The sequence below is a fragment of the Salvelinus alpinus genome, chromosome 22 (assembly GCF_045679555.1).
Source record: "Salvelinus alpinus chromosome 22, SLU_Salpinus.1, whole genome shotgun sequence".
NCBI lineage: Eukaryota > Metazoa > Chordata > Actinopteri > Salmoniformes > Salmonidae > Salvelinus > Salvelinus alpinus.
Window position 1 is genome coordinate 28308095 of NC_092107.1, and position 22143 is coordinate 28330237.

At 40.8% G+C, this 22143-nt stretch overlaps 1 protein-coding gene across 5 annotated transcripts in view; it reads right to left on the reverse strand.

The window, feature by feature from the left end:
* The window catches only part of LOC139549349 (CUE domain-containing protein 1-like), a 68606-nt gene extending 46931 nt beyond the window's left edge, over positions 1–21675 (reverse strand). For all 5 annotated transcript variants that reach the window (XM_071359759.1, XM_071359755.1, XM_071359756.1 and 2 more), the window contains exon 1: positions 21398–21675. The gene's annotated coding sequence lies outside the window, so the exon portion shown is untranslated. The remainder of the gene's footprint in view (positions 1–21397) is intronic.
* Between the last annotated feature and the right edge of the window lie 468 nt (positions 21676–22143).

Below are 22143 nucleotides of genomic sequence, written 5' to 3' on the forward strand. Positions count from 1 at the left end.
CCCTATACCCATCAAATAAAGCAAAACTAATATATCTCAACAGCAATTAGACCCGCAAAAGCAAGCAATGACAGATCAATGCATCTTTTAGATTGAAGTAAACAGCAAAAAGGCCTAAACTATACATTACATAAAAATACATCTGCCAAACAACCCTCCCTTACATGAGGGATAATAATTCTGCCATGGCGGCCGGGGCCATAAAGGTTGTAGCTTACCATTTAGATGAGTTGCAGCCTCCTCCATGCGGTGTTGAATCTCATGCGAAGTTTGATTCCATTCTCCTTCCTGGAGAAAATGTACTTGTCAGGTCCCTTTCAAATGCCAGCTGGACAAGCTTGGCTTTTCGTTGATGTAACATGCTGAGTCTGTGTTCACTGCTATACGTTCTTCAGAGTGGAGAAGGAATTTTCGCACATTGCTGTAGATGTCCCAAATGTGAATATAAATCCCTGTTTCAGTGCAAACAGCACAGACAGCAATGCTGACAAAGGCCCGACGTATCTTTAAAGAACACTGAGTTAGGTCCATATGTTGTTGCTAGCTGTGGTTGCGATTTCACTTTGTTTCTTGCAAACTCTGCTTCCCCGGTTTAGTTTTGGTTAGAGCCAACAGGTCGTCAGATGCTAATGGCTTGGGTAACAAAGATGCAGGTGCTTGTTGTGATGTTACCCTCGTGCTGTTGGTGCTAGGTCCTGGCTCTTCTCAATCTTGTTGGTCAACAGTTAGAATGTAATACCTACCCATTCCCCACGCTAACTGGGGGGGGGTCCTAGCCCAGCTTTGCCACCCCGTAGAGACAGCTCTGGCTAGGGCTGTGACTGTCATGGAATTTTGGGTGATGGTTATTGGTCAGCCAAATGACGTGGTCAACGTAAAAAACACATTTTCTCCTCTCCTCCGCTCCTGACTGCATGTGCTGCAGGGAAGGGGGTGTTGCCTAAGCAACCAAAGACTTGTTTGTTACAAAACCTTGCTTGTTTCAGCAAGGAGTGACAAAGTTCAATCACTTTGTAGAGGCCATGTAACAGCAGAAAAACACAATCTCACGAATGCCCGGCGGTTCCGTCTTCAGTCAGCTGTTCGTTCCACCCCAAAAATGATTATAATAATACGTTACGAGGGTTGTTTGATTTTCATGACGGTCTTCATCCATAACCGTCGGTTAGGTTACGCGGTTATATGGTAATTACGCTAGCCCTAGCTACAGCCATGTCACAGGGCAAAAGCTGCACACAGGCACACATACACTGCTCTTTTGAGAATTTAAAAACGTACACGCGGCACGCACACATTCGTTTTTTCTTTACTGTGTCGAATGAAGAGCAAGCGTTCTCAGATTGTGCACATGATGTGAATTAAAAAAGGGATCATATCCTGCCTGCATGTTGGCTGCAGGCCAAGCAGGACAGCCAGGTGTTGCAGCTCTTAAAAACACAATTTTGAAAAGCAGGCTTTGAATCCAGTGCTTGGGCCAGAAGCGTCATCACCGACTCACTCACTAGAGCTGCTTATAAAGAAGCAGAAAATCAATAGTGTACAATATTTACTAATATGAGAAGTCTGATTCAAATAGTTAATTGAACATCTGTAGATATTCAAGAAGCATGAGGACCACAGGGAATACATCCAGGTGGCCCTCATTATCAAATCTGTCCAAGTCTACGTTTAGTTTGTGTTACCCCCACACTATGAATTCTTACACTGCTACCAGGTTCACATTGGCGCCAGGCCCAGGGGCCCCCAGACTTCCAATAGGGGTGATTCCATGGGACAGGGGGTGGACTCTGTGCCCCTCTGCAAACAAGACCTCTTCCCATCTCATCTTGTTTTCACAGCTGACAAAAGGAGCCCAAAAGCAACCAGAAAGAGTCTATTTCAACAGAGCCTGGTCCAGACATGATCCCTATCCCCATTAGCACAACAGAGCATCGTGCAGCATTACAATAGGAGCATCCGGCCATGGCCTGACTGTACTGAAGACTAATCCATAAACATAACAATTATTTAGTCATGTGGCTTCGATGTATTTTCAGGGTAATTATATTTCCACTGTGATCTTTTATGCACACCAGCCCTGCATTCATCTATTTATCTGGCTATTATGTTTGTAGCATTCGAATTTTTCAATAATTATTTTATATGGCATAGTAGTCCAAATCAAATCTCATCCATCGCTTAGAAGGGTAAAAAGCTACAAGTCATTACATGTGATGTGTCCAATAAAAACACATTATAAGGCCTATCTGTCTGTCATCTTTATCTATTGTGAAACCTAATAACATATATTTTGGAAACAATTGGCCTCCATTGATTTGGTAAGACTTTGGTGCCACAGAGAGAGGGCCTCAATCACTGTGAGGAAATGGGAAACAGGAGAAATAACAGGAAGTTGTCAGATGAGATAACCCTTCCACAACAGAAGCAGAAGAGAGAGACGCCTTTAGCGGGGTGGGGGCGAGATGCTGTGAGTCAAGAGAAAGGTCATTGTTTAACACTCTGGGACAATCACCAGAGGTCTTGATATTAGAGGTCGACCGATTTCAAGTTTTCATAACAATCGGAAATTGGTATTTTTGGGAGCCGATTTTTTTTTTTTTACACCTTTATTTAATCTTTATTTAACTAGGCAAGTCAGTTAAGAACACATTCTTATTTTCAATGACGGCCTAGGAACGTTCTGCCTCGTTCAGGGGCAGAACGACAGATTTTTAACCTTGTCAGCTCGGGGGATTCAATCTTGCAACCTTACAGTTAACTAGTCCAATGCTCTAACACCTGATTACATTGCACTCCACGAGGAGCCTGACTGTTAGCGAATGCAGTAAGCTAAGGTAAGTTGCTAGCTAGCATTAAACTTATCTTTAAAAAACAATCAATCAATGACTGTCATTGCTCCAATGTGTACTTAACCATAAACATCAATGCCTTTCTTAAAATCAATACACAAGTATATATATTTTTTAAACCTGCTTATTTAGCTAAAAGAAATCCAGGTTAGCAGGCAATATTAACCAGGTGAAATTGTGTCATTTCTCTTGCGTTCATTGCACGCAGAGTCAGGGTATATGCAACAGTTTGGGCCGCCTGGCTCTTTGCGAACTAATTTGCCAGAATTGTACGTAATTATGACAACATTGAAGGTTGTGCAATGTAACAGGAATATTTAGACTCATGGATACCACCCGTTAGATAAAATACGGAACGGAATAAACGTTTTGTTTTCGAGGTGATAGTTTCCGGATTAGTCAAAGGTATATGGTTTAGAGAGAAATAGTCGAAGCGTTATAATTCCTGTAATAACTTGCGGCTGAATTTGAAAGGGGTTCCTTCGTTATTTTACCGTTCATGTCTTCCATAGAGAATGTCTTGATCTACTTCAAATAAGGTCTGTGTTTCGTGCAGGCTTAAACCGCCTCGACGTTTTGATACCCGTGTAAATCTCACTAGGATAAGGTAACGTTTGTCAACATATTTTCATAAATCCACTCTACAAAAAAATGTATCTTCGCTTATATTTAGCCAATATTGATCAGAGTTACCTTGTCCTATGGATATCTACACAGTTATAAATATGGCACAGTGATGTAAGCCTACACGAAACACAGACCTTATTTTAAGTGAATCTAAAAATATCCTATAGAATAAATGAAGGAACCGCTTTTCAGATTTTGCTAGAAGGTGTCATGGGAATTATGACTCGCACTTTGGTTGTCAATTCTTACCATGCCCATTATTAAAATAGGATTTCCTGCATATAGAAATTAAAGTTTTTGTTTTCAACATTCATCACAGGTAACTTAAACTCTATTTTTATTCAAACAGTTGAGAGTATTTGTCTCCTAAGCAGACTCTTCAGTATCATTGTCACTTCAGAGCTGTGTGCGTGTGTGTGTATTTATGTATTATATTAAGTTAAAATAAAAGTGTTCATTCAGTATTGTTGCAATTGTCATTATTACAAAAATGTGTGTGTGTGTGTGTGTATGATATATATATTAAAATATTTAAAAAAATAATAATTATAAATCGGCCGATTAATCGGTATCGGCTTTTTTTTGTCCTCCAATAATCGGTATCGGTATTGACAAATCATAATCGGTCGACCTCTACTTGATATGGAATGAAATCAAGTTGTATTGGTCGCATACACATATTTTGCAGATGTTAACGCAGGTGCAGCTTCAACAGTGCAGTAATACCTAACAATACACACAAATCAAAAACATTTAAATAAAGAAATATCAAAACAAGCAATGTCTGAGTGCGGAATATAAATATATGTGTACAGTGGCTTGCGAAAGTATTCACCCCCTTGGCATTTTTCCTATTTTGTTGCCTTACAACCTGGAATTAAAATACATTTTTGGGCGTTTGTATCATTTGAGTTACACAACATGCCTACCACTTTGAAGATGCAAAATATGTTTTATTGTGACACAAACAAGACATAAGTAAAAAAATAAAAAATAAAAAGATAAAAGAAAACTTGAGCGTGCATAACTATTCACACCACCCCCCCCCCCAAAGTCAATACTTTGTAGAGCCACCTTTTGCAGCAATTACAGCTGCAAGTCTCTTGGGGTATGTCTCTATAAGCTTGGCACATCTAGCCACTGGGATATTTGCCCATTCTTCAAGGCAAAACATCTCCAGCTCCTTCAAGTTGGAAGGGTTCTGCTGGTGTACAGCAATCTTTAAGTCATACCACAGATTCTCAATTGGATTGAGGTCTGGGCTTTGACTAGGCCATTCCAAGACATTTAAATGTTTCCCCTTAAACCACTCGAGTCTTGCTTTAGCAGTATGTTAGGGTCATTGTCCTGCTGGAAGGTGAACCTCCGTCCCAGTCTCAAATCTCTGGAAGACTGAAACAGGTTTCCCTCAAGAATTTCCCTGTATTATGCATCATCCGTCATTCCTTCAATTCTGACCAGTTTCCCAGTCCCTGATGATGAAAAACATCCCCACAGCATGATGCTGCCACGACCACCATGCTTTACTGTGGGGATGGTGTTCCCGGGGTGATGAGAGGTGTTGGGTTTGCGCCAGACATAGTTTTTTCCTTGATGGTCAAATTTTTGTCTCTTCTGACCAGAGTACCTTCGTCCATATGTTTGGGGAGTCTCCCACATGCCTTTTGGCGAACACCAAACGTGTTTGCTTATTTTTTTCTTTAAACAATGGCTTTTTTTCCTGGCCACTCTTCTGTAAAGCCCAGCTCTGCGGAGTGTACGGCTTAAAGTGGTCCTGTGGAGCTTTGCAGCTCCTTCAGGTTTATCTTGGGTCTCTTTATTGCCTCTCTGATTAATACCCTCCTTGCCTGGTTCGTGAGTTTTGGTGGGCGGCCCTCTCTTGGCAGGTTTATTGTGGTGCCATATTCTTTCCATTTTTTAATAATGGATTTAATGGTGCTCCATTAAGTTTCAGATTTTTGTTTATAACCCAACCCTGATCTGTACTTCTCCACAACCTTTCCCTGACCTGTTTGGAGAGCTCCTTGGTCATCATGGTGCCGCTTGCTTTGCAGTATTGCAGATTCTGGAGCCTTTCAGAACAGGGGTATATATACACTGAGATCATGTGACAGATCATGTGACACTTAAATAAAGTCCACCTGTGTGCAATCTAACTAATTATGTGACTTTTGAAGGTAATTGGTTGCACCAGATCTTATTTAGGGGTTTCATAGCAAAGGGGGTGAATACATACGCACGTTTTTTATTTTGTAGAATTCTTTGAAACAAGTACATTTTTTTTCCACTTCACCAATTTGGACGATTTTGTGTATGTCCATTACATGAAATCCAAATAAAAATCAATTTAAATTACAGGTTGTAATGCAACAAAATAGGAAAAACACCAAGAGGGATGAATACTTTTGCAAGGCACTGTAGGTAATGGTGTGTATAGACAGTATGACAAACTGCCAGTCAATACATTATTGAACGAGACATTCACAAGAGACTTCTAGACATCGTCTGTTGGCCTAAATCTCACGCATGCAGGCTGTAACACATAACTCTAAATCCTGTAGAAGTATCAGACAGAAAGGCTCATGATATAGCTAATTTAACAGGATTCTAAAGATGGTAGTTTTGTCATTATTCAGAGGACCTAAAAAGAGGTTTCCAGAATTAAAAAAGGAAATGTTGCATTCAACAACACTGCATAATTTGCACATTGCTCATGCAGCCCCAGCCGACTACAACATCTTGGCGAAGGGATGACAGAAGTGATAGGGAAGAGGAGCCAGGACCAAGTGATAGCGAGGTGTGGTGTAATAAATCACACAGTCGGTCATGTCTGGCTCCAACTGCCTCCTCCACACCCGAGGCTTTTAGCAGCCATAGTCAGCAGTGGGCCTTGAGAAATATGGAGTTTTAATGGACAAGGAGAAACCAGAACGGCAAATGCCTTTGGTCACACATTCATTTTGAATGAAGTGCAGTTCCTGTGGAGTTTAACCCCCCCATCAGGCCCCAGTTCTTTTCCCCTACTCGTCTGTGGAATACACTGCTTCTCCATAACTTACATACCACATACACACGTTTCAATAACGTTTATTTTGATAGGCCAGTTTGTAGACCTATTCCACTTATTGAGGGTACAATAATAACATTGTAATATTTCTTCATTTTGATGTGTATTGTCAGGTACACCGAATGTGTTCTTTCCATGACAGACGGACCAGGTGAATTCAGGGGAAAGCCATGATCCCTCATTGATGTCACTTCAATCAGTGTAGATGAAGGGGAGGAGACAGGTTAAAGAAGGATGTCTTGAGTCAATTGACACATGGATTGTGTATGTGTGGCATTTAGAGGGTGAATGGGCAAGACAAAGGATGTACAGTGGGGAGAACAAGTATTTGATACACTGCCGATTTTGCAGGTTTTCCTACTTACAAAGCATGTAGAGGTCTGTCATTTTTATCATAGGTACACTTCAACTGTGAGAGACGGAATCTAAAACAAAAATCCAGAAAATCACATTGTATGATTTTTAAGTAATTAATTTGCATTTTATTGCATGACATAAGTATTTGATCACCTACCAACCAGTAAGAATTCCGGCTCTCACAGACCTGTTAGTTTTTCTTTAAGAAGCCCTCCTGTTCTCCACTCATTACCTGTATTAACTGCACCTGTTTGAACTCGTTACCTGTATAAAAGACACCTGTCCACACACTCAATCAAACAGACTCCAACCTCTCCACAATGGCCAAGACCAGAGAGCTGTGTAAGGACATCAGGGATAAATTGTAGACCTGTACAAGGCTGGGATGGGCTACAGGACAATAGCCAAGCAGCTTGGTGAGAAGGCAACAACTGTTGGCACAATTATTAGAAAATGGAAGAAGTTCAAGATGACGGTCAATCACCCTCGGTCTGGGGCTCCATGCAAGATCTCACCTCGTGGGGCATCAATGATCATGAGGAATGTGAGGGATCAGCCCAGAACTACACGGCAGGACCTGGTCAATGACCTGAAGAGAGCTGGGACCACAGTCTCAAAGAAAACCATTAGTAACACACTATGCCGTCATGGATTAAAATCCTGCAGCGCACGCAAGGTCCCCCTGCTCAAGCCAGCGCATGTCCAGGCCCGTCTGAAGTTTGCCAATGACCATCTGGATGATCCAGAGGAGGAATGGGAGAAGGTCATGTGGTCTGATGAGACAAAAATAGAGCTTTTTGCTCTAAACTCCACTCGCCGTGTTTGGAGGAATAGAAGGATGAGTACAACCCCAAGAACACCATCCCAACCGTGAAGCATGGAGGTGGAAACATCATTCTTTGGGGATGCTTTTCTGCAAAGGGGACAGGACGACTGCACCGTATTGAAGGGAGGATGGATGGGGCCATGTATCGCGAGATCTTGACCAACAACCTCCTTCCCTCAGTAAGAGCATTGAAGATGGGTCGTGGCTGGGTCTTCCAGCATGACAACGACCCGAAACACACAGCCAGGGCAACTAAGGAGTGGCTCCGTAAGAAGCATCTCAAGGTCCTGGAGTGGCCTAGCCAGTCTCCAGACCTGAACCCAATAGAAAATCTTTGGAAGGAGCCGAAAGTCCGTATTGCCCAGCGACAGCCCCGAAACCTGAAGGATCTGGAGAAGGTCTGTATGGAGGAGTGGGCCAAAATCCCTGCTGCAGTGTGTGCAAACCTGGTCAAGAACTACAGGAAACGTATGATCTCTGTAATTGCAAACTAAGGTTTCTGTACCAAATATTCAGTTCTGCTTTTCTGATGTATCAAATACTTATGTCATGCAATAAAATGCAAATTAATTAATTAAAAATCATACAATGTGATTTTCTGGATTTTTGTTTTAGATTCCTTCTCTCACAGTTGAAGTGTACCTATGATAAAAATTACAGACCTCTACATGCTTTGTAAGTAGGAAAACCTGCAAAATTGTCAGTGTATCAAATACTTGTTCTCCCCACTGTAAGTGCCATTGAAAAAAGTATGAGGTGACAGGCACACCGATTTCAGTGTGTCAAGAACTGCAACGCTGACGGGTTTTTCATGCTCAACAGTTTCCTGTGTATCAAGAATGGTCCACCACCCAAAGGATATCCAGCCAACATGACCCAACTGTTGGAAGCAATGGAGTCAACATGGGCCAGCATCCCTGTGGAACACTTGACACCGTGTAGAGTCCATGCCCTGTCTAATTAAGGCTGTTCTGAGGGCAAACGAGGGTGCAACTCAACATTAGGAAAGTGTTCCTAAGGTTTTATACACTCGGTGTACTGCACTGTTGGAGCTAGAAACATGAAGCATTTTGCTACACCTGCGATAACATCTGCAAAATGTGTACCCGACCAATAAAAATGTATTTGTACAGCAGCTTTGGATTGGTGAATTGTTCCAACTTCCAGGTTATGAGGTAAAAATCTAAGCGTAAGAAAAAAGGAAAAAGCGCTGCCTGCCTCCCTGAACCAACTACAGTAATCACTTGTGACCCATAAGCATGGTGGGAGTGGGACAGAAAGTAGAGACAACAGAGCACTGAACCAAAGCCTAGTGACTACCGTGACAGTGGCAACCCATAATCCTTCCTGTTCAATGACCTGGTTCTGGGGAAGGAGGAGGAAGAGTGTGTCTGAATGAGAGAGGAGAGCGAGCAAGAGGGAGAAATAGAATGTGAGTGTGTGTGTGACTGAGTGGAGGGCACATCGATGTCAGTGGAAGCGTTACTGGAAATGTCAACCCCCCCCTCTCTCCCATTTGTCCTCCTCCTCTTCCTGTCTTCCTGGAAGCCTTAAAATGTGTGTGCCTGCTACATCTGTCAGAACACACGTTATAAAACTAATAATGACAATCATGGTTATAGCAGGCCCTTTCTGGGCCATCTGTACGGGGGAATAGGGAGTTTTTACCTCCTACTACCCCAGGGAGAGAGTTGAACGACTCACTGAGATGATTCATAGATCTAATTTCACACAACCCAGGGAAGAATGCGCTTGAGATGCCCTTCAATGAAATGGCAAATAAATGGCTTGTTTATTTTTTTACCGGCAAAGCAGAAAGGAGAGTGATAGAACAAAACTTACCAGTCAAAACGTTGGATGTTAATTCCATGGTTACAAAGACTAAGTGAAAGATTTCATGATAAAACAGAGATTAAATAAATGTAGGGCTACAGCAAGTAGTGAAAACAGCCCCTAGACAGACCATACTAGTCAGTTGGGCCCCGCCCAAATCTTTCATTCTCTTATCCACACAGAACTCTGGGATAGAGGAGAGCGTTCCCATGTGGCATCACATGGTCACTGATGAGTACCATCGGGTGATAGAAGAGGAGGGGGGACAACATGGGAGAGGGGGGGTTATCTAGATGGGCCTCACTCTTGCCTGTCTGCCTGCCTTTCCCAGCATCCCCTGGGAGGGCCAAAACAGAGGGTCAGGACTCAGGAGCCATATGCAAATCAGGGGACCCTGTGAAGGGGGAAGGGAGTAGCAGCACCTAGCTGGGGCATGCAGCCGTAAAGGAGAAGATGCAGGTCAGGTTTTTTAACATGCCTCCTCCTCCATCAGTCTTTATCTCTGATCTGTGGATGGCTAGGCAAAACATTATCATCCCATGGATGGACAGACCATTGGCCTTGTAGGAAGAGAGAGAGAGATCCAGAAGTTATGGTGGTTTCCTTGCAGATAGAAATAAAACCGTAGAGAACTGACACAAACCACTCAATTTCATTAGTATGCAATAACAGAGCAATTACTAAAGCACTATGTAACAGTGTAATAACAGTGTTAGTACACAGAAGGATTTCCGTTAGTAAAATGTGGCGCCAGACAACATGACCGGGAAGATTTTTTATGTACCATTTGAGAAATCTATCAGACCCATATGCACTGGGTGAGTAACCCATTAGGGCATCCAACCACGGTGCTCAGAATGACACAAATCACATTTACATTATGGTAATGCATCTTAACAGAACATGCAACTCATGTAATGAAGCAGCCAATAAAACAGCACTTTCAAACATTTGCCAAAAAACAATTTGAGAACACCATTCTTAACAGCGCACCTGATAGTGGTTCCATATGTAACCGATAAAATCTCTGTTAGAAAGAGGGGGAATCTAAAGATGCAACAACTGGGATGGGTTGCTAATACGACCAGGATTGTACATTTGGCTTCTGGATAACCAAAGAAAGTTGATATGAAATCCAGTAGAACGGGAGAGAAATTAAATGGCGGTCCAATAGGGAAGTAAATGGAAATACATTTGATAAATTAATTATAATCACTCCTGTCTATACATAAATAAAAATAATAAAAAAATACTTCACCAGCAAGCATGACTTAGCCACAGAGAACTCGAGGACAGGATCATTAGCTTACTTGAAAAAGCTCATAGGCCTAGGCCTATGCCTATTTGGGTAGCCCACAATTTGGGCAGCCCGCGTGGCAATAGGCCTGCCTAGCTGATTACGGAGTTGCAGCTGTCAGCGAAAAGCATCTAAAATATATATGTGTGTGACTATAATGTTTCTTGAGTATAATTAAAACAAGAAGGGTTATGTGGCAAAGACGTAGGTGAGTCTCTCTCCAAAATGGCTCAGCTGTCTCCCGCCAACTTTTGGCAATTCATTGTTTCATTGTGTGTATTGTTTGCCCTCTGATTCATTTGTTGTATCAATTCCCCATAACATATGTCATCAGTAGAAAATGTACCGTTACTCATTGTTTGGTTACATACATTTCTGTTAACTTCACTAGGGTAGGGGGCAGCATTCGAAATTTTGGATGAAAAGAGTGCCCAAATTAAACTGCCTGCTACTCAGGCCCAGAAGATAGGTTATGCATATAATTAGTAGATTTGGATAGAAAACACTCTAAAGCTCCCAAAACTGTTAAAATAATGTCTGTGAGTATAACAGAACTGATATGGCAGGCGAAAACCAGAGGAAAATCCAACCAGGAAGTACTATTATTTTCAAAGGCTGTTTTTCCATTGAAAGCCTATCCACCATACAAAGACTTAGGACCCAGTTCACGAGCTCCGTGGCTTCCTCTACACGTAGCCAGTCTTTAGGCATTGTTTCAGGCTTTTACTCTGAATAATTAGGGAGATACAGCACTTTCAATCAGTGGCCAGTGGAAATTTCCATTCATCAGCCATGCGCCTGATCGGGAACGCGCCTTTCTTGTTTAGCCTTTCCTATTGACGAAGCTTTTGTCCGGTTGAAATATTATTGATTATTTATGACAAAAACAACCGGAGGATTGATTTTAAACATCGTTTGGCATGTTTCTACTAACTTTTATTGTACTTTTTTTTAACTTTTCATCTGGAATTAGTGCACGCGCCTTAAGCATTCGGATTACTGGACAAAATGCGAACAAAAAGGAGGTATTTGGTCATAAAGAGGGACATTATCGAACAAAACAAACATTTATTGTCTAACATGGAGACCTGGGAGTGCCACCAGATGAAGATCATCAAAGGTAAGTGATTTATTTTAATGCTATTTCTGACTTTTGTAACACTCTCCTTGGCTGGAAAAATGCTGTATGGGTTTCTGTGGCTAAGTGCAGACCTAACATAAATCGCAAAGTGTGCTTTCTCTGTAAAGCCTTTTTGAAATCTGACACAGCGGTTGCATTAAGGAGAAGTTTATCTTTATTCGTATGTTTAACACTTGTATCGTTTATCAATGTTTGTGATGAGTATTTCTATAATTTGATGTGGCTCTCTGCACTTTCACCGGATTGTTTGAGACAATGCATTTCTGACCATAATGGAAACTGAGATTTTTGGATATAAATATGAACTTTATCGAACAAAACATACATGTATTGTGTAACATGAAGTCCTACGAGTGCCATCTGATGAAGATCATCAAAGGTTAGTGATTAATTTTTAGCTCTATTTCTGCTTTTTGTGACTCCTCTCTTTGGCTGGAAAAATGGCTGTATGGTTTTCTGTGACTAGGTGCTGACCTAACATAATCGCATGGTGTGCTTTCGCAGTAAAGCCTTTTTGAAATCGGACACTGTGGTTGGATTTACAAGAAGTTTATCTTTAAAATGGTGGATAATACTTGTATGTTTGAGGAATTTTAATTATGGGATTTCTGTTGTTTTGAATTTGGTACCCTGCAATTTCACTGGCTGTTGTCGAGGTGGGACGCTAGCGTACCAGAGAGGTTAATGCATTTATTAAATTAGTTATTTACCGTTTTCATTCTCACAGTTTAAATGTTGTTTGCAGAGTTCAAAACAAGTTTATTTCATAACCATCATTTACGAGATTTGTCAATTTTCATTGTCTTTTGTTTAGGGGTGCTGCCCCATGTGTCTGGTTTCTCTGTCCTGATAATGTTGAGGTAGCGATTTATCAGGAGGTGCTGCAGCACCCTCAGCACCCCTACATGTTGAGGTAGAGCTTTATCAGGAGGTGCTGCAGCCCCCTCAGCACCCCTACATGTTTAGGTAGAGCTTTATCAGGAGGTGCTGCAGCACCCTCAGCACCCCTATATGTTGAGGTAGCGATTTATCAGGTGGTGCTGCAGCACCCTCAGCACCCCTACATGTTGAGGTAGCGATTTATCAGGTGGTGCTGCAGCACCCTCAGCACCCCTACATGTTGAGGTAGCGATTTATCAGGTGGTGCTGCAGTACCCTCAGCACCCCTACTTCCAGCTATCATTGTGAATGATAATATATTAAAACTATGAAGGGAAAAGGAGGATATCTAGTCAGTTGTACAACTGAATGCATTCAACTGAAATGTGTCTTTCGCATTTAACCCAACCGCTCTGAACCAGAGAGGTGCAAGGGGCTAGTTCCTCAGAGTAAGCTATTTGAAAAATCTTTCCAACAGTCTCCCCTTCGATAATCACCAATCATCGATGTGAAAGCGCAATACAACGTGCAATTGGACCACAGGAGTGACGGTTGCTGATAATGGGCCTCTGTACGCCAGACAGGGAGAGGTTGAAAATGTCAGTGAAGACACTTGCCAGTAGGTCAGCGCATGCTCTGAGTACACGTCTTGGTAATCCGTCTGGCCCTGTGGCCTTGTGAATGTTGACCTGTTTAATAACCTCTTGACACTACAGGGGGTGCTGTTTCAACTTGGACATTTATCGTTCCCAAATTAAACTGCCTCGTACTCAATTCTTGCTCGTACAATATGCATATTATTATTACTATTGGATAGAAAACAATCTCTAGTTTCTAAAACCGTTTGAATTATGTCTGTGGGTGAACCAGAACTCTTTCTGCAGCGAAATTCATGACAGGAACTGCGAAGGTCTGAAAACGAGGCTCTGTTCTCAGATCAGTTTAAAGCTCTGTATGTATCCTATGGGTCGACATGAACTGCACCCGCCTTCCCCTGGATGTCAGTAACCAATGAGAAGTGGAATGGAGTGTCTACGTAGTTCTCAGAGCTTATAAAAGGCCAAGGAACGAAGGGAGCTCTCTTTTCGACGTTCGTCATTGCGCAAAGCAAGACCTCAGGATGGCATTTTGAAACGCTCAGTTATCGGCCTTAACTATATCCGTCTGTAATTTAATTCGATATAGGTGTTAGAAACATCATAACGAAGTTATTTTAAACCGAGTTATATCAGTTTATGCGAGTATATTGCTATTTTCGGAATTTCCTTAGTATTGCGCTTTGAACATTTGGGCATGTTGTGGCCACATAGCTAATGTTAGCTGCTAATTCCGAAGTTGAAGACGACGTTTTACAACCAAGCAACGATTCTTTTGGACAAAGGACCACTTGCCCAAGATTCTGATGGAAGCTCGTCCAAAAGTAAGAGCTATTTATGATGTTATTCCGTATTTATGTGGAAAAATGTAAACGCATTTGTCCGCCATTATTGCGGCACTAGTCTGGCTGTAACGCACACTGTATGTCTAGTAACGTTAATTTAAAAAATCTAACTCAGCGGTTGCATTAATAACTAATGCATCTTTCATTTGCTGTCCAACCTGTATTTTTTAGTCAAGTTTACGATTATTTATTGATTAGATTAGGTGCCTTTCCAAGATGGCGCCGGCCAGAATGCATGACCTGTTGCCACTGATCACATTGTATAACCACGATTTGTGCTGCTAAATATGCACATTTTCGAACAAAACCTATATGCATTGTGTAATATGATGTTACAGGACTGTCATCTGACGAAGTATATCAAGGTTAGTCAAAAATTATATATTTTTTGCTGTATTGTTACGATCGCTAACCTGTGCTGCTGGTAAATTGCTTGTGTTTCTGGCTATTGTGCTAAGCTAATATAATGCTATATTGTGTTTTCGCTGTAAAACACTTAAAAAATCTGACATATTGGCTGGATTCACAAGATGTTGGGCTTTCATTTGCTGTACGCTGTGTATTTTTCAGAAATGTTTTAAGATGAGTAATTAGGTATTTGACGTTGGTCTCTGTAATTATTCTGGCAGCTTCGGCACTATTTCAGATTGCAGCTGCAATGTAGAACTGTGATTTATACCTGAAATATGCACATTTTTCTAAAAAAACATATGCTATACAATAAATATGTTATCAGATTGTCATCTTATGAAGTTGTTTCTTGGTTAGTGGCTATTTATATCTTTATTTGGTCGAATTAGTGATGGCTACTGATGGAGTAAAAAACTGGTGGAGTAAAAAAAGTGGTGTCTTTTGCTAACGTGGTTAGCTAATAGATTTACATATTGTGTCTTCCCTGTAAAACATTTTAAAAATCTGAAATGATGGCTGGATTCACAAGATGTGTATCTTTCATCTGGTGTCTTGGACTTGTGATTTAATGATATTTAGATGCTAGTATTTACTTGTGACGCTATGCTAGGCTATGCTAGTCAGCTTTTTTACTGTGGGGGGTGCTCCCGGATCCGGGTTTGGGAGGAATTAGAGGTTAAAGGTCTTACTCACGGAGAGCATGATCACACAGTCGTCCGGAACAGCTGATGCTCTCATGCATGCTTCAGTGTTGCTTGCCTCAAAGCAAGCATAGAAGTAATTTAGCTCATCTGGTTGGCTCATATCACTGGGCAGCTCGCGGCTGTGCTTCCCTTTGTAGTCTGTAATAGTTTGCAAGACCTGCCACATCCGACGAGTGACGGAGCCAGTGTAGTACGATTCAATCTTAGTCCTGTATTGACGCTTTGCCTGTTTGATGGTTTGTCTCAGGCAATAGTGTTATTTTTTTTATAAGCGTCTGGGTTAGAGTCTTGCTCCTTGAAAGCGGCAGATCTACCCTTTAGCTCAATGCGGATGTTGCCTGTAATCCATGGCTTCTGGTTGGGGCATGTACGTACGGTCACTGTGGGGACGACGTCATCGATGCACTTATTGATGAAGCCAGTGACTGATGTGGTGTACTCCTCAATGCCATCGGAAGAATCCCGGAATATATTCCAGTCTGTGCTAGCAAAACAGTCTTGTAGCTTAGCATCTGCGTCATCTGACCACTTTTTTATTGACAGAGTCACTGGTGCTTCCTGCTTTAGTTGTTTGTAAGCGGGAATCAGGAGGATAGAATTATGGTCAGATTTGCCAAATGGAGGGCGAGGGAGCGTTTTGTATGAGTCTCTGTGTGTGGAGTAAAGGTGGTGTAGAGTTTTTTCCCCTCTGGTTGCACATTTAACATGCTGGTAGAAATTAGGTAAAACGAATTTAAGTTTCCCTGCATTAAAATCCCCAGCTACTAGTAGCGCCGCCTCTGGATGAGAGTTTTCCTGTTTGCTTATGGCAGTATACAGCTCATTGAGTGCGGTCTTAGTGCCAGCATCGGTTTGTGGTGGTATGTAGACTAGAAGTCGACCGATTATGATTTTTCAACGCTGATACCGATTATTGGAGGACCAAAAAAAGCTGATACCAATTAAAATCGGTCGATTTTTATATATATATATATATATATATATATATTTGTAATAATGACAATACTGAATGAACACTTATTTTAACTTAATATAATACATCAACAAAATCAATTTAGTCTCAAATAAATAATGAAACATATTACATTTGGTTTAAATAATGCAAAAACAGTGTTGGAGAAGAAAGTAAAAGTGCAATATGTGCCATGTAAAAAAGCTAACGTTTAAGTTCCTTGCTCAGAACATGAGAACATATGAAAGCTGGTGGTTACTTTTAACATGAGTCTTCTATATTCCCATGTAAGAAGTTTTAGGTTGTAGTTATTATAGGACTATTTCTCTCTATACCATTTGTATTTCATATACCTTTGAATATTGGATGTTCTAATAGGTACTTTAGTACTTTAGCCAGCCTAATCTCGGGAGTTGATAGGCTTGAAGTTATAAACAGCGCAATGCTTGAAGCACAGCGAAGAGCTGCTGGCAAATGCAGGAAAGTGCTGTTTGAATGAATGCTTACGAGCCTGCTGCTGCCTACCACCGCTCAGTCAGACTGCTCTATCAAATCATAGACTTAATTATAATAAACACAGAAATACGAGCCTTAGGTCATTAATATGGTCAAATCCAGAAACTATCATTTCGCAAACAAAACGTTTATTTTTTCAGTGAAATACAGAACTGTTCCGTATTTTATCTAACGGGTGGCATCCCTAAGTCTAAATATTGCTGTTAACATTGAAGGTTGTGCAATGTATGTCATAATTATGTACAATTCTGGCAAATTAAATACGGTCTTTGTTAGGAAGAAATGGTCTTCACACAGTTTGCAACGAGCCAGGCGGCCCAAACTGCTGCATATACCCTGACTCTGCTTGCACAGAACGCAAGAGAAGTGACACAATTTCCCTAGTTAAAATAAATTCATGTTAGCAGGCAATATTAACTATATATGCAGGTTAAAAAATATATACTTGTGTATTGATTTAAGAAAGGCATTGATGTTTATGGTTAGGTACAACGACTGTGCTTTTTTCGCAAATGCGCTTGTTAAATCACCCGTTTCGCAAAGTAGGCTGTGATTCAATGATGCTGTGATTCACCGCATCGATTATATGCAACGCAGGACAAGCTAGATGAACTAGTAATATCATCAACCATGTGTAGTTAACTAGTGATTATGTTAAGATTGATTGTTTTTTATAAGATACGTTTAATGCTAGCTAGCACCTTACCTTGGCTCCTTGCTGAACTCGCATAACAGGTAGTCAGCCTGCCACGCAGTCTCCTCGTGGATTGCAATGTAATCGTCCACAATCGGTGTCCAAAAATGCAGATTACCGATTGTTATGAAAACTTGAAATCAGCCCTAATTAAAATCGGCCATTCCGATTAATCGGTCGACCTTTAATGTAGACGGCTACGAAAAATACAGATAAACTTTCTTGATAAATAGTGTGGTCTACAGCTTATGAGATACTCTACCTCAGGCGAGCAAAACCTTGAGATGTCCTTAGATTTCGTGCACCAGCTTTTGTTTACAAATATACACAGACCGCCACCCCTTGTCTTACCGGAGGCAGCTGTTCTATCTTGCCAATGCAGCGTAAACCCAACCAGCCGTATGTTATCCGTGTCGTCGTTCAGCCACGACTCGGAGAAACATATGATATTCCAGTTTTTAATGTCCCGTTGGTAGGATATTTGTGATTGTAGCTCGTCTATTTTGTTATCCAATGATTGTATGTTGGCTAATCAGACTGATGGTAGAGGCAGATTACCCACTCACCGTCGGATCCTTACAAGGCACCCCGTACCTACGTCCCTGATATCTCTGTCTCTTTCTGATGCAAATGACAGGGGGGGGGGGGGGGGTTACGTTGCATCGGGCCTTGACGGATGTCTGAGGTAAATTCTTAGCGTCCGACTCGTTAAAGAAAAAATATTTGTCCAGTGCGAGGTGTGCTGATATCCAGAAGCTATTTTTGGTCATAAGAGACAGTGGCAGCAACATTATGTACAAAATAAAAACAAAAGTTAACATTAACGCTAAAAAAACAACACAATAGCACAATTGTTTAGGAGTCCGTAAACGGCAGCCATCTCCTCCGGCGCCATTCTTTCTATTTTTTGATCTCGCATTAGTTGACTTATAACTTTTAGATTTTTATCATTTTAATTCAGATTTTTATGATTAACCACATGACAATTTTGAGAAACAAAAATGTTACTGAAATTGAACTGTTCCACGAAATTGCGCATATGAAAATCATAACTGGCATGCAGAATGGTAGAAATAGTAATCTTCCAACTCACGTGCCGCCTATGAAGTCTTTCTAAAATAATTGCCTCCACGTTTCCATGGTGAGATTTTGCCTATAGGCTCCTTTGAAGCAAGGTAAGATATGCCTCATCATATGAAATAAAACATTCAGGTTTCAAATAATTAAATGTTTTCAAAATGCATACTGCCTCCAGCTCACATTGTTAAGTGGTGGGTGACGCGCTGATAGCCTGTTGCCTGCAATAGAATGAATGGGAGGCGCGCTTCAATTACCAGTTGAGAAATAAAAATAGTAGCTATTTTTAATTCTGCACCAAAACTTTTAACACTTGATTGCATTTAGAATTGTTGTGCAGAGAATGGGCTTATAAAAGCATGTTTTAGTACAGCAGCAACCAGCTGCAGGAGAAATCCCGCTCAAAATAGGCTCTGTATGCTGTGCGTGTGTAATAGTTGTGTTGTATAAATAAGATACATGATGAATAACAAAAATAGTCAGGCCAATTTAATTCCACTAAATTATGCAAATTAACCTATAGACTGATAAGCATGACGGTCAAATGTATATACATAATGAATAAAAAGCATCAATGAATAAAAAGCATTATTTGGTGCTGGATTTTTTTTCTCCTGGTCATTCTGGCCAGAAACAGTTTTATTTATGGGGGGGCAAAAGCCTGCAATTGCTGGCTAACAGAAACACTGCTACACAGGTAACACTTTACATAAAGTAGGCCTATTACAGAACATAGTCTAATTTGACATTGTGGATCCATCGACCAACCACGCGATTGGCTTCAATGTATTGCTAACTTGCACTTTTTCAAAAGATGTGGGAAAATGATAACCAAAACAAGAAGTTACTTTGGCACGCTCTGAGTCATAATGAGAGGAGAGAGAGGCCAACTGCAGTGCAAACCTTCAGAATACCATCTCTGTGATCTCTCAAACCATGGGCAGCAGTCCAAAACATTTCTAATGAACGATTAGCGCTTCTGACACTCATCTGGAAACATGGTGGTGAGTTCTGTTCAGCCTCACCGGGCAATTCATGGGCTGTCGTCTGAAGCTGTTCTATGGAAAGGAGTCAACCAAAGACCAGGAGCCCAAGGTGAGAACAAACTCTTGACCCGGAATATTTTGAAACCTTGAAATCCTTGGAACTGTAAAGAATTTCTAGAGCACGAAGAGGAATATTTATGGATTCAACATCAGTTCAGACTATAGACAGAGTGGCATCAAAGCAGCCGTGATACTTTGGACATCAGAGCAGTCTGTGTTACATGAAAATGTTATCATCCTTGACACAGACATGCTTGAACATCTTATGAACACAATCAATAATGTTGCACTGTTTAGAAGTAGCTGGCACAGTTTAGGAAAGACAGACAGAACACATTTTGGACACACATGATAAATATCCACTATTCTTTCATAATAATAGGTATACTAGCCTTACTTGCCATTTTATTGTGAAAGCTTTGTTGGCACATGTGAACTTTAATAATATACTGTGCGAGATAATGCAAGGATCTGCATCTTATTGATGGTAAATAAATATTTACACTGTGGCTTTATTAACGGTGAACCATCACACCATTGCTCTGGCAGCTGTCTTTGTTCGTGTCGCTGACTAAAAATCAGGCATGTGTTTCTTGATCGCTTTATGAACAAATTCCTGTCAACTACAGGTAACTGTCAAAATAAAAGAAACATCAACATAATGTGTATTGATAGGGCGTTGGGCCACCACGAGCCATCAGAACAGCTTCAGTGAGCCTTGGCATAGATTCTACAAGTGTCTGGATTCAACACCATTCTTCCACAAGAAATTCCATAATTTTGTATTTTGTTGATGGTGCATCTCTCAGATGCAGCGCCAGAATCTCCAGTAAGTAAGTTAAGATCTGGTGACCGTAAACCCCTTATGCTCCTTTGAGACCCCTCTTTCAAAGTCACAGATCTACACCCACAATAACATTTGCTAAATATGTATACGTGACCAATACAATTTGATCTCTTCTTCTAGCCATGGTATACAAAATAATGGGCAACTGGGAATTTTCATACATGACCCTAAGCATGATGGGATGTTAATTGCTTAATTAACTCAGGAATCACACCTGTGTTGAAGCACCTGCTTTCATTATGCGTTGTATCCCCAATTTACTCAAGTGTTACCTTTATATGTTGTTTGTTTAGGGTTTGAGTTTACGATATTAAAACATTATTTGACATTTACTGCTTACAAAGACAGCTAACGTTAGCTTGCATTCACTGATTTAGCTAACTAATGTTAGTTTTGTGGATTGCGTTAAGGGAATTAGCTAGCGGAAATACTTTTTAGATAAACTATAGTATAAGCAAATGCGATAGTATTTAAGGCAAGCAAACACACCTATTCACTAGTTAGCTAGCTAACGGTAACATTAGCTACTTGGGACACAATATATTTTTATAACTAACGTCAACTTGTTCTATATGTGACAACTGCAATCCTGGGACGCTGCTGTTCAGAAGGGCCTCGCTGACTCCAAATTCCACCATAGAAAACAGACAATCGATCAAGGTTCACTTTACCCAGTGTCCTTTAGCTATCCATAATCTTAGTAAATTGTGAACACTTAAAACGTTACTTCGTTGTGTTTTAAATCAGTTAGCTAGTAAAAAAAAATGCCCATTTGGTTAGCGTTTACTTGCTAGCTAGCTGGAAAACAGTCAAATGTAGCTAATGTTACTTACTCATTGAAAAGCAGACAAATGGTTTCCGAATGGGAACTACGACGGTGATTTCTTCTGTCAATGTTATTTTTATTGCCAAACAGATTGTGGATGACTCTCTTCAGTGACCGTGTTTTGAAAGTCCGAATTATTGCAACAGAGGGATCTCCACAAAACTGTGCCTGTGTTGGCTGATAGTAGTAAACCAGAGCTATGAAAACAATGTCTGCCGGTCGGAGGCACAGAGCCTGCATCATGTTGTCCCAGAAACAAAGAACAACACAGCTTCCTAGCGGACAAATGGGAGAAATACAGTAGTGAGGAGAGAGAGGGTAGTTTATTTATGTTATAGAGGCGCACGAGCAGAATGTACACTTGTGCTTAGCCTCCAGTTGAAAGCATGTATGTTTGAAGACGTAATGACAGAAATGTACTGCACTTTTTGTAGAGAAAAAACACATAGGACTACCTTTTCCTTCAGATACCCTATATTGTCCTTTTTTAGGTAAGCAACATATGAGACTGACCCAATTAATCCCTTTGGTGATACCAATAATGTAGCTAGCAAATTTACAAGATAGCGACAGTGGTTCCCTTGGTAACCAAACACACATACTTGCTAGTTTAGCAACCCAAACCATCAGTCCTAGCTTGCTATTATGAAAATCGAATTGAAAAATGACAATATTTTCAATTCGAATTTTGCTTTCAAAAGCAACTCAAACATAGAACACATTACCAAAAGTCTCGTTGAACATCTCATTCAA